Source organism: Macaca mulatta, chromosome 13, assembly GCF_049350105.2.
Source record: "Macaca mulatta isolate MMU2019108-1 chromosome 13, T2T-MMU8v2.0, whole genome shotgun sequence".
Lineage (NCBI taxonomy): Eukaryota > Metazoa > Chordata > Mammalia > Primates > Cercopithecidae > Macaca > Macaca mulatta.
The window spans coordinates 51,727,176-51,739,297 of NC_133418.1; the positions used below are offsets into that span (position 1 = coordinate 51,727,176).

At 44.7% G+C, this 12,122-nt stretch overlaps 1 protein-coding gene and 1 long non-coding RNA gene across 51 annotated transcripts in view; both read left to right on the forward strand.

The window, feature by feature from the left end:
* Positions 1 to 12,122, forward strand: part of SFXN5 (sideroflexin 5) — a 130,594-nt gene that overhangs the window by 59,286 nt on the left and 59,186 nt on the right. The gene's annotated exons all lie outside the window — the stretch shown is intronic.
* Positions 7,176 to 9,029, forward strand: LOC144333740 (uncharacterized). The gene is made up of 2 exons (XR_013402706.1): positions 7,176 to 7,308; positions 7,446 to 9,029. It is a non-coding gene; the product is annotated as an uncharacterized LOC144333740 (long non-coding RNA).

Here is a 12,122-nt window from a genome sequence, read left to right on the forward strand (position 1 = left end):
TTTGCATTTATAGTGTTTCATCTCTTAAAAACATCTTCACAAAAAAATTGACGAAATAAGATTGGACATATATGGATGCTCGTTATCCTCTAGACTTTTCTGTATCCTTGAAAGATTTCATTTTATACATATATTTAAAAATATATAAATATATCAAGAGAGGTATTATTCACATCTCTATTTTTATGTTGTTGCCCTGAAACTACTACATTGTTCTGAAATATTCTGAGAAAGGTTTATAAATTTCCCACCATAATTGTGTGTATGTGTGAGTGTGTGTTTCATTTCTTTGCATTTCTTGCAGTTGTTTTATAGATTTCGATGCAGTGGTGTTTGGTGTGTTCAGACAGTTTTGTCTTCTTGATATCATCTGTGTCTCTCAAACACACACACACACACACAAAATATCCCTGTTTCTTTGATTATTCTTGCCTTGAATTTTACTTCTCTTAATATTTTTTATTCCTGTTTTGCTTAATTGACTTGCATTATGTATCATTGCCTATACCTTTATGTCAGAGTCATTTAATTTCTGTGCTATTTTGTGTTACACAACTCTTTTGGACAAAATGTAGCTGAATTCTACTTTTGCTGCGTAAAAAGGCTACTTACATTTAACCCAGTTTGAGAAACACTGCCTTTAATTTTAATGAGAAATGGAGCCCTTTTGTATTTATTCTGCCACTGATGATTATGACTGCATAGCCCAGCTGTCAAATGGGTTTTGTTGTTGCTGTTAGCTTTTTATTAAGCTTTGTTTTTGTTTCCACTTCTTTTCCTGATTTATAGTAGAGAAAAGGTCCTTTAGTTTCTTTAGTTTGGAAGGGGAACATCCTAATTTTCTCTACTTACCATTCATCTGTAATATTTTATAGTACAGAGAAGGTTACATTATATATACTTTATAATCAAGAGTCAAATAATAAGTATGACTTCCCTAACGCTACCCACATAGGAAGAGACTTGTAGCATGTAATTTCACTCTACTCTCTACTTGATCATTTTAGCTACCTCCACACACCTGCCAAGTTTTTGGAAATCATCTGGAATGTCATCAGATTTATAAAGCCTTTCTTAACACCTGTATTATACTTCACAATTATTTAGGCTGTGTGTGTGTGTGTGTGTGTGTTGTTTGGCTAGAATACCTTTTTGAACAATATTCAGAATACAGGGGCAATATGCCTTTCTGAATCTTTGCATATCTGGAGATCTTTTTTTTCCCTTTCATACATGAACAATAGTTGGCCTGATTCTCTTTTCCTTTCTAGGTAAACTTCCCCCTTCCCCTGGAATCGTTTGGTATTTTTTCTCTTTATCTTTGGAGTTCAGAAATATCTCCTAGGATTTAAAAAAAAATCTTCTCTGTATATTTTATAAAATTATACAAGTAATACATGAATATGTTCTTTGGGATTCAAAAATACCACCAAGAATGTTTTATAAAGAATATTTTTAAAGTTATACAAGTAATACATGAATGTTCTCTCGGCTCGGAATTTAAACAATACAAACAAAAGTAGAGGTCCTTGTGATGCTCCTCAACCCCGAATTTCTGCCCAGAGTAACCCCTGTAGGAAGTTTGGTGTGTGCCTCTAGGCTTTTTCTAGATATCTGCATACATTTAAGTCATTTAAAATTTTTTTTGTTTTGTGGATTTTTCCATTAAAAAGATAACAATATACGTATGTATCTATGGTTAGCTTATGACACTTAGCAGTTTGCCTCCATAACGATTGGCTTCATTTATTTATTTGTTTGTTTTCTCTGCTGAATGGCACCGTCTCTTCCAGTGTGATGGGTTGTGGTTATTTCCGATTATTTGCTGTTAGAAACGATTGTGCTATGAAAAATCTTTGTAAAGCCATTTTTGCACAAGGATAAGGGTTTCTAAAGGGCACTTCCAGAAAGTGAATTTGCTGCTTAAAAAGCTACGCACATTTACATCTTTAATAGATATGGCTGAATTTCCCTTCAAAAAGACTATATTTCCCCATGCTTTCGTAACACTAGTATTCATTCATCTTTTTAATGTTTTTGCCAGGCTGATGGGGGAAGGGGTAGGTTCTCATTATGCTTTTAATTTTTATTTCCATAAACACCGAAAAGATGTTGGTGCTTTTTAAATTTATTTATTGGCGATTTGTATTCCCTCTTCTCTGAATTACCTGTTCACACTCTTTGTCCATTCTTCCATGGGCCATATTTTTCTAGTTGATTTGTAAGAGCTCTTTATATATTTTGGACATTAATCCTTTGGGTTATATATATGGCAGGTCTCTTCTCCAGCTGTTTATCCCTTATTCTCTGGTGTCTTTGTTATAGAAAACTTTTAAATATTGATGTCTTTAAATATAATGATCTATCTTTTGATTGATTTTGAGTCTTTTTCCACTCCTCACCTCCATCTCCTTTATTAAAATAACTGAGGCCAGGAGTGGTGGCTCACGCGTGTAATCCCAGTACTTTGGGAGGCCAAGGTGGGAGGATTGCTTGAGCCCAGGAGTCTGAGACTAGTCTGGGCAACATAGGGAGATCTCACCTCTCCAAAAAAGTTAAAAAATTAGCCAGGCATGGTGGTGTGCGCCTGTGGTCCCCGTTACTCGGGAGGCTGAGGTGGGAGGATTACTTGAGCTGAGGAGTTTGAGGCTCCAGTGAGTTTTGATTGTGCCACTGCACTTCAGCCGGGGTGGCGCAGTGAGACCCTGTCTCAAAATAAATACATAAATTAAATAAAGGTAAAATAACTAGATGTGTGAAAGCTATGTCTTGGAATCAGCTCTTGGATGTATTTATCAATTCTATATTCTAAGTATTCATTTATGCTTTTGTTTTTATAATATCCCTTTTTCCCTCTTTTCTTTGTTTGTGGTTGGTTTTCTTACTTTTTGCCTTGAATGCTTAGTTTATTTATTTTCCTTCTAATGAAAGTGTTTAGTGCTGTGAATTTGCCTCTGAATATATCTAAAACATGGCTATATCTGATATGTTTTCATATATAGTGATCTTATGTTGTTATTTTCTAAATAAGCTTGAAATTATAATTTCAAATCCTCTTTAGTCAATTAGAAGAACACATTTTAAATTCTGAGTGGTTGGGTTTTAAAAAATGTGTTCTTTTGTTATGTTCTAGCTTGTCTTATTTTCAGAGAGAGTGACCTCTACAATTTTGCCAGTTGGGATTTATTGTGGTTTTCTTTGTAGCATGGTATCTGAATATGCCACTTAGGATCAGGGTCATCTGCATGTAACAAAGTCCAAAATAACAGTGGCTTAAACAAAATAGTTTATTTCTCTCTCATGTCAAAGAAGTTTGGAGATAGGCAGGACCCCCACAGTATCATCAGGAACCCAGACTTCCATTTTCAGTACTGGCTTCTATTGTAAAAAGTCATCCCATAGCCCGAGATGGCTGCTGGAGTTCCAGCCATCACATTCACATTCCAGAGAGGAGAAAGAAAAGAAGAATAGTAGGCTGTATCTCCCAACTGAAATACATTTATCTTTAAGATACAGCCTCTCTTTAAGGAGCCTTTTTGGAATTTCCATGCAACAGTTCTGCTTACATTTCATTTAGAATTTAGCTGGGTATATAGTTGATCCCCAATTATATAAGGATTCTATTAGTAAGAAAGAAGGGAAGAATGGTGATAGGTAGGCAAACAAGAATGCCATAATAACTTCTATAAATATTCCATCAACACTTTAAAAGATATACCATTTAGTGGTATCATCTCTTTGTTAAACTGGGTAAGTGGATATTTGAAATGGCAAAAGTTGAATGTGGGGCTCATTTTTCCCTGAGAAGCCAAATGGAGTCTTACACAATTACCAGCTGCTATCAAGTGGGAAGAACTGGCTAACCCAGTAGATGCCATCACTGTCTTCGATTCACAACGGGTTACTGAGGCTCATCCCATATGTTTCCACTCTCTCCTCACCGTACCCAAGACAAGCCCATCATTGCAGGGTCACTATGGCCCTGTAGGCAGGTGGGGGTCTTGGGTGCTGATCCACTCGCGTGCCATTCAGGGGTTCATTGCTGAAGCAGATGTATGAATGTCCTATCAGGACCAATCCTTTCCCAGGCTGGAGCAAACATCCCTCTATGAATACACGCATGTGGTGTGAGAAGAGGATGCCCTGGCCTCCAAGATCCTGTGTGAATACTTGATGGAGGCAAAATGGGGAGCATGGCCTGGGATACCTCCCAGCACCTCTATGAGGCAGCCAGAACCAAAATGACGATGCTCACCTATCCCCACTTCCTAGCCCCAAATATCTGTATCCTGGGGTTCAGAACAGTCAAGCCAGAGGCTGGGTCTCCCGAGGAACCACTGGATTTGAAGAACCTGTGGCCTTCCACCTTGGCACTTTCACATGGACAAGCAATGTGGTCCGTCCCCATTCCTCCCCACCCCTGGGCCACTGCCTCGTCTTGTGTGGAGGGAGCATGCTGGCTGCTCCAGCGCTTTCTGCAGCCCCATCAGCTCCTCCAAGGCCCTGCTGTCGCCTAGTAGCACTGAACATTTAAGCAAATGCCTGGTCTGAAGGGGAGTGAAAGTTCCAGTCCACACCTTAGGAAAGCCCCTGGTCTGATGGAGTGGGTAAGAAAATATACGCATGCAGAAGCCACTAAAAATGCTTACCAAAATAGAAACGAGGGTGCCAGCGAATGTGCTAGGAACTGGGTCCCTGAGTGATGAAGGGAAGGGGCGAGTAAGGCTGGCAGGTGCCTCAACTGAGAAGCTTCTGGAAACCACAGTGAGGCTGCCTTCTGCCCAGGTGCACATCCCCGGCTTGACCCCGACGCTGTTCCCACTTTGCCCGGGAGTCACCTCGCCCTACCCTGCTCACCCCCCAGAGCTCAGGAGAAACGAGCTGGTTTTCTCCCAGAGGCTGGTGCCAGTTTAGTCAGCAGATTTCACAGATCCACTGGCAACCATGTAGTGTCTTATTTTAAGCTTAACATTTGAAGATGGGAACTTTTTCCCCCTTCGGTGTGTGGCAAAGAGATCCCAATTTATACATAAGCACCGCGGCTATGCCGGTGCACTGAGGCTGTCCCTGAGGCTCTGCCGTTCATCGCTCCCTTTCTTCAGGTATCTTTCCAGAAAAAACCTGCCAGCGTGGTGGCTTCTTATCCACGGCCTCTCCCTTCCCAGGTTTCCCCTGAGCACAGCACTGCCGCTTCCGTGCACGTGGCCGGGGAGAGGCAGAGCCAGGCTTGGCCCTGGTGGTCCGTCCCTCGTCCTGCCTGCCCTCTCCATTTCCCCTCTGCTCCTGCGCCCTCTTCCCTTGTTTGCTGTGGAATGCCTCAGATGCCAGGGCCTGGGTTTCCCTCATGGGCCTGGGGCTGTCCCAGAGAGCATTCGTGCCACCCTCAGCCCTGAGCTCCCCAAAGTGCTGTTCCCCTCCCCTCCCCTCCCCTCCCCTCCTCTCCTTTCCCCTCCCCTCCCCTCCCCTCCCTGTCATGTCGGACTCTCAAAACTCAGGGACCAAAAGCCTCATTTCCAGCCAGGGTGCTAAGGAGGGCAGACCACGAACACCTAGTCATTGGATCTGGTGGCCTTAGGTTAAGTCTAAATCCGATTTCTGTCTTGAGACATTAAGAGCTTGAACTCTGTACTTTGCACTCTTTCATTTTAACGCACAGATGATCACATGGACTTAGAGACTCCAAGTATCAGAAGATGCTGGTGTTGGCCACTTCATCTCCAGGGGTGTGTCCCAGGGCCCTCCTGACATCTCCCAAGCCTCCTCATCCCTCCTCTGCTTTTTTGCACATTTAAATCCCAATCCCAGTGTTCTCCCTGGCTTTCCTCCAGCATTACCAGACCCCAGCCATGTTGACCTAGCTCACCACACAGGAGGTGTCACTCCAGTGAAGCTAGAATTGACCGGTCCGGGGTAAACATTCATTTGACAGAGAGATTTTCTTTAACTGGCTGGCATCCTTTAAGTAGCAACACCCCTTATACACTGAAGTATAACTTTCAGATCATTAGTCACATAAATCAGAAGATGGAGACAAAGTAGAAGGAAACAACAGGACATCTGTTGGGTATTGGGGTACTGGGGCCCATGGTGGATCTGTCAGTAACAAAGAGGGACATTTATGGAGTTGAGCGAGTCTGTGGTGGAAAGGGATGAGATGTAAAGACACTTGCTCTACCTGGGAGGCTCCCGGGTATGTGGGGAGGCAGCGTCAAGGGGCCTCCTCTGAGCTTATGGAAGCTCTCGAGGTAGACACTTTTTTGCTGCTGAGAGGAATGGTACAGAGAAGGCATGCAGGGTGCCGGGGAGCACGTGACAGACCTTACCTCACTGTGAGGGTCAGAGGAGACATCCTGGAGGAAGTGATGCTTAAACTAAAACCTGAAGGATGAGGAAGGAGGGATTAGCCAAGTAGAAACGGGGTGAAGGGTGAGAGGGACGGTTATTTCCACCGTTATCTTGGCGAACAGGACAGTTCTGTACCCCGTAGTCTTCCCCTGGCTTCAGTTTTACTGCCCAATTGTTTTGACGCATACCTCATTTCCTCTCCAGATTTCCCACGCTTTTAAAAAAACCTTTCTCCTGTAGTTTGAGTCAGTTTTGTATGGGAGGTGGCCAAGGGGCGGGGGCTTGCTCAGTTCTGAGCCCTGATATCATGGTACACAGAACTGTGGCAGTGGCCTTACCCCTCCTTGCCTTTATCTTCAGCTGTGCATGTCCCACTTCTGGCCAAGCAGATTGAGATATTTGGGGGTGCCTCTCTCCCAGATTGAGACCTCATCTCTCTGCAGCAGTTAGAATACTCTGAAGGAGGAGGCCCAAAGTGAAGATGTGATTTTTCTTGTAGCAAGTTACCATATGGGTGCCATTGGCCCCATTCCTTACTCTGTCTTGAGACTAGGCTCAAGCACAAACTGCCCCTCTTCCTGGGCCTGTCAGGGCATCCCTAGAGTTGGGCTGATGGCCCCTGGGTTGGGTGGCTTTGATAAGCAGGGCTGCTTAGGAACCAACATCCCTGGTGAAGACTTAATTCAAGGCATATTCATAATGGTACAGAATTTTGGACTAGAAAGAACAGCATAGTCACTCTGCATATGTAGTAAGCCATGTATTAGCTAGCTGTTGCTACCATAGTGTCATGTAGAAAACATCCACAACACTTCAGTGGCATCTGTGAGCATTCTTTTTTTTTTTTTTTTTTTAGATAATCTTTGGGCTCTGTCGCCCAGGCTGGAGTGCAGTGGTGCGATCTCGGCTCACTGCAACCTCCGCCTCCTGGGTTTAAGCAGTTCTTGTGCCTCCGCCTCCCAAGTAGCTGGGATTACAGTCACCTGCCACCACCCTCAGCTAGTTTTTGCATTTTTACTAGAGATGGGGTTTTGCCACGTTGGCCAGGCTGGTCTTGAACTCCTGACCTCAGGTGATCTGCCTGCCTTGGCCTCCCAAAGTGCTGGGTTTACAGGTGTGAGCCACCATGCCTGTAAGCATTCATTCTTAGGGATCTGCAGTTGACTGGGGTTTGCCCGGTCTAGGCAGAGCTTGACTGAGGCAGTTCTGCATCTCGCCATGGTCAACTGAAGGTGACCTGACCTGGGATAGACTGTGCCCTCCTGTCTCTCCTCCTCCTTGGACCAGGGATTTTTCAGGGATGTCTTCTTGTGGCAACCCTTAGATGCTCAGGAGGGCAAGCAGGAAGGCATGAGGCCTCTGAGGCAGGGCTCAGAACTGACGCACTGCCACGTCCGTCCTCCCATGTGCTGTCAGCCAGAGCAAGTTAGATGACCAAGCGGAGCCAAAAAGTGAGGAAATAAATTCCTTCTGTGATGAGGCTGTGGCGAGGGTATGGATAGAGGGAGTGGAAAATAATCTGGACCAAAGACTCAGTCTCCTACCCCAACCCCCCTGCAATTAGGACTTAATAAAAGGAGTCAGGAGTGCATTGTCCCAGTCCAGCAGAGATCTTTCCCTGGTCAATGATTATGTAATGATGAGCAGTGTTCTTCCAGTCTGGGGTGTGAGCCCAGCTTTGTGCTGAATGCCATGGGGGGCATCAGAGGAAGAGGGAAAAGCCCCAATTTTGCCTTCCGCAGCTCTGTTCTCTGAGGGATAAGACTTGTATTCCAAGACGGATGGAGATGAGATGATGTTCAGTGGTGTAATGCTGACTTTGGAGCTCAGAGGAGGAAACCAGCAAAGTCCAGGAAAGAACTACATGGGAGGAGAGGAATGGCACTGGCAACCGGCATCCAGGGAGCGCTTGCTGCAGGCCTCACGCTGAGCTGAATTTCCTCCACACCTTACTTCCTCTCATAACCATCCTGAGAGGTACTGGGATTGTCCTTCACTTAACAGCCGAAGAAACAGAGGCACAAAGAGTTCCAGTGACTTGCCTGTGGTCACATAACTGGTAAATGCTGGCACCAGCATTTGACGACCAGAGCCTGAGCGTTAATCACTAGGTCTGTGGTAGGACACCCAAGAGGAAGGGGAACAGCAAAGGTACAGACGGATGTGCAGAGAGCACAGCTGCCAGGGGGCTGGAGCGGCAGAGGGGACTTCAGCCATGTTATGAACTATAAATGGGAGCAGAGATAGGATGTGTGATTTGGCCAAGGTCCTGCAGCGCGATAGGGTGGAGGCTGGGCTAGAAATCCTAGCTGTTGGCTCCTGTTTCCCTCTCCTTCCACTTTCCTTGGTACCAGCCACATTCTGGGCGCTCTCCACCCGTCTGCGTGGCCACGCCTGAATCGTTTCCCTCTTGGAAGAGGTGCAATCCACTGGCATTGAAGCTGGGTGGACTGGCTCCCTCTCTCTATCCATCTCTTTCTTCCTTTCCCCTGCCATGTTCTGGAAAGGGCAGCGGGAGGGAATGTGGGCAGGTTGCACCAGAGATATACATCTGAGAGCTGAAGGGAACATTTATTTTTAATTTAGACTTAAAAAGAAAAAAGGAAGTTATAAAATATCTGCTCTTGCTCCTGGGATTGTGCAGATGGTGCTGCGTTTTGCCTAATAGGGAATGGGGCTGGCATCCTCGTGCTTTTGGTCCCTGCCTGACTGTGAGGACCTGGAGGGCAGGATCCCTGCTCCCCTGCCTTAGCCTCACATGGCCCCCTAAGGCTCTGTTTGGCCGATGCAGCTCTGTGCTCCTGTCTTCTAAGCTCACCCTCTCCACACTCCCTTCTGGGCTCCCAGACCTCCTCTGCAGTCAGACCAGTCTCTCCGCTGTCTCGGCTGTGCCTGCTCCTGTGTCTGCACCCCCTCGGCTCACTCCTACCTCCGCCTTTGTTAGATAGCCGGGACACACTCACCCCTCCCTTCCTGAACTTCTCTTTGGATGTTAAAATTTATCAACTTTACACATATCCAAATACCTCATTAAACCATCTTGTCATTTTCAAGCCTAGGTGTTATAAAGGATGTTAGCCTCCATTTTCTTGTCTGGTTTTTGTTTTTATTGTGGGTAAGGAGTGTGTGTGGTGTGTGTGTGTGTGGTGTGAGTGTGCATGCACACGCATGTACTCACTCCTTTCCTCTGACTTTCTCCATTAGGAGCAGCAAGGAACTTGGTATGTAGAAGCAGCTCCCCATAAATGGATGTGGAGTGCTGACTGGATCCCCCCTCTTTCTGTGCTCAGGGGGATGAGCTGGAGAAGGAGCACCCTAAAATCAGAGTCAGGGCCCCCAAGCCAGGAACCAGGAGACCTGATTCTCTAGCTTGCTGTGAAGCTATGGACAGATTACTGAATTTCTCTAAGCCTCAGTTGTCTCGTTTGTAAAATATCAAAAGTAATCTCTGGTTTGATCCCCAGGGTTAGTATGAGGATTATGGTAAGTGAAATGCTTGGCAAAATCAATCAGTCAATCCATCTCTTTAAGAAAGAGTGAGGAGACTTATAGCAGTCAGAGGTGCCAGCATGGACCCCAGACCCATGTTAGGGCAGGAGATTGGGATGGGAAGTGGGGATTGTCTAACAAAGTAAAAAGCTCGCTGGTCATAGAGCCATGGGCAGTGTGTATGTGTGTGGTACATGGCCCAAATACTGGTTTAGTTTAGAGTTCTGGTTTGTTCTGGAAAAGACTTGATGTCACTTTTAAAAATGCTTGCCACTAAAGATAAAAGAAGTGAAGATGAAAATGAGACAAAGGGAAGGGAAGATAAAATGAAGCCAGAAGTGAGGTTTGGGCACAGAATCCAGGCAGTGTGGGTCTGTACACTTGGCAAATGTGGCTATGGAGAGCTGGCCTGAGTTTCTGGACGGTGCAAAGAGACTCAGTTAAATGGCCCAGTGTCTGCAAGGCGCATGCACACCAGTTACTCAGAGGCACAGCTTCTGATCCTGAGACTGGAAAATACTTCCCCCAAGTGGATTATAAAGGGAACCCTGTGGTGTCACGGGCCGTGTCCTGGACAGCAGTTGTCAGGTAAATGCAGTGAGTTCCATTGGGCTGTATTTTACAATGTTCCTGGTGGTCCAAGCACAGTTCAAGGGGGGTAAGTGGGGATTCAGAGGAGAAGACATGTAGTCCGTAAGATACCGTGTTCAGTAGACTCCAGATCAGGGGATGACGTGCTGGGCTCCAAACAGTGAACAACTTTATTAACTTCCTCTGGTGGTAGGAGGCAGTCAGCCATGCATACGTGTACACATATGAGCACATGTACTCTTCACCCACCCCCTGTCCTGTCCCCACCCCTGCTAGGCTCGGCTTCCTCCCTCTGGTTTGGCTTCTAACTGGGGGCCCCAACTAGGAGGAGGTCCTCAGTTTTCTGGGATGCTCCTTGGCAGATGGGATCCCATTACAGACGAGACTGTCTCTGTTGACTTGACACCAACTACCCAGAATTTGGAAGTAGAATTTTACACTGAGGTCAACCCCTTCACTTGCATAGGTAAGAAAGTTAGAGCCCCAAAGGGGATCATCTTCTGCCAGAAATCACACGGGGATGGAGCTGAACGTAAGACCCAAGTTCCCCTGATTCTCACTCTAGTTCCCTAAGCTGCCACTGCAAAGAAAAAAAAAATCAAGTTGGGATCTCATTCTGGGGGAAAAAAATCTCATAATTCCTCATTGGAGCTATGGAATAGCTTTATATTATATAATTTTATTCAAACTGATATGAGCCAATAAATATAGATTGTGTGTGTGTGTGTGTGTGTGTGTGTGTGTGTGTGTGTGTGTGTGTTCGCTGTTTTAAAACATTTTAATGTTTAAAACATGATTTACTAATGCTGCTGGGGATGTCTAGAATTTGATTTACTGCATATTATTGAGTGTTTATACTTGTTCCTTACAGAAATTCTTGCCAAAGAGCCATTTCATCTACAGGAATAATAAATAAGTCAATATGTGGATGGTTGTGCACATTTTTCCCATATGCAGTGGGACTTGGTAGATGTTACTTTGCACACAAACACTCAAAAGGTAAACTGGAGAGATGCACAGGGATCCCTGAAGTCCAAGGCTTGGCTAGTGTCAAAATCAGACCATTCATCTTGACTTAAACCAAAAAAAAACGGTCAGCAAGTCTAGGTCTTAGGTGATATTTGGGCTTTGGGAATAATGGATCCACGTCTGTGTTTCCATACGTAGCCATATGTGTATATTTGTTCATCTCTTCATTCATTCCTTCACTCATTCAACAAATATTAGAAATCTGTGTTTCATTCAGTTGCTTAAACATGGTATAGGTTTTTGCTTCATGGAAATTCACAGATGACAGATACAAATTCCCCCAACTTGTATTTACAAAGCACTTAAGGCCTTTGAAATGATTTTTGTTTAATCCTCGCGAAAATCCTACAGGAAGGCTAGGGTGAGAAGGAGTCAGGTAACCTGAGTGGAAACGATGGTATTCCTTTTGTTTGCTTGTTTTTATTGCCCCCCCTAATAGTGGAAATAATGCATGTCTATTGTTAAGAAGAATACAGAAATATTTAAGATTGTGCAAAAGTAACCTGCAACCCAACCTCCAGAGACATCCACGCTACAGGTTTTTTCATGCTTGGAGATAATGTGTGTATGCATGTGTTTGTGTATATGGTTATATATATAAGGTGATTTTTCTTTAAATAAGATTATGCTGTAATATAATTCTGCAACTTGGTTTTTTCCCATCGCAC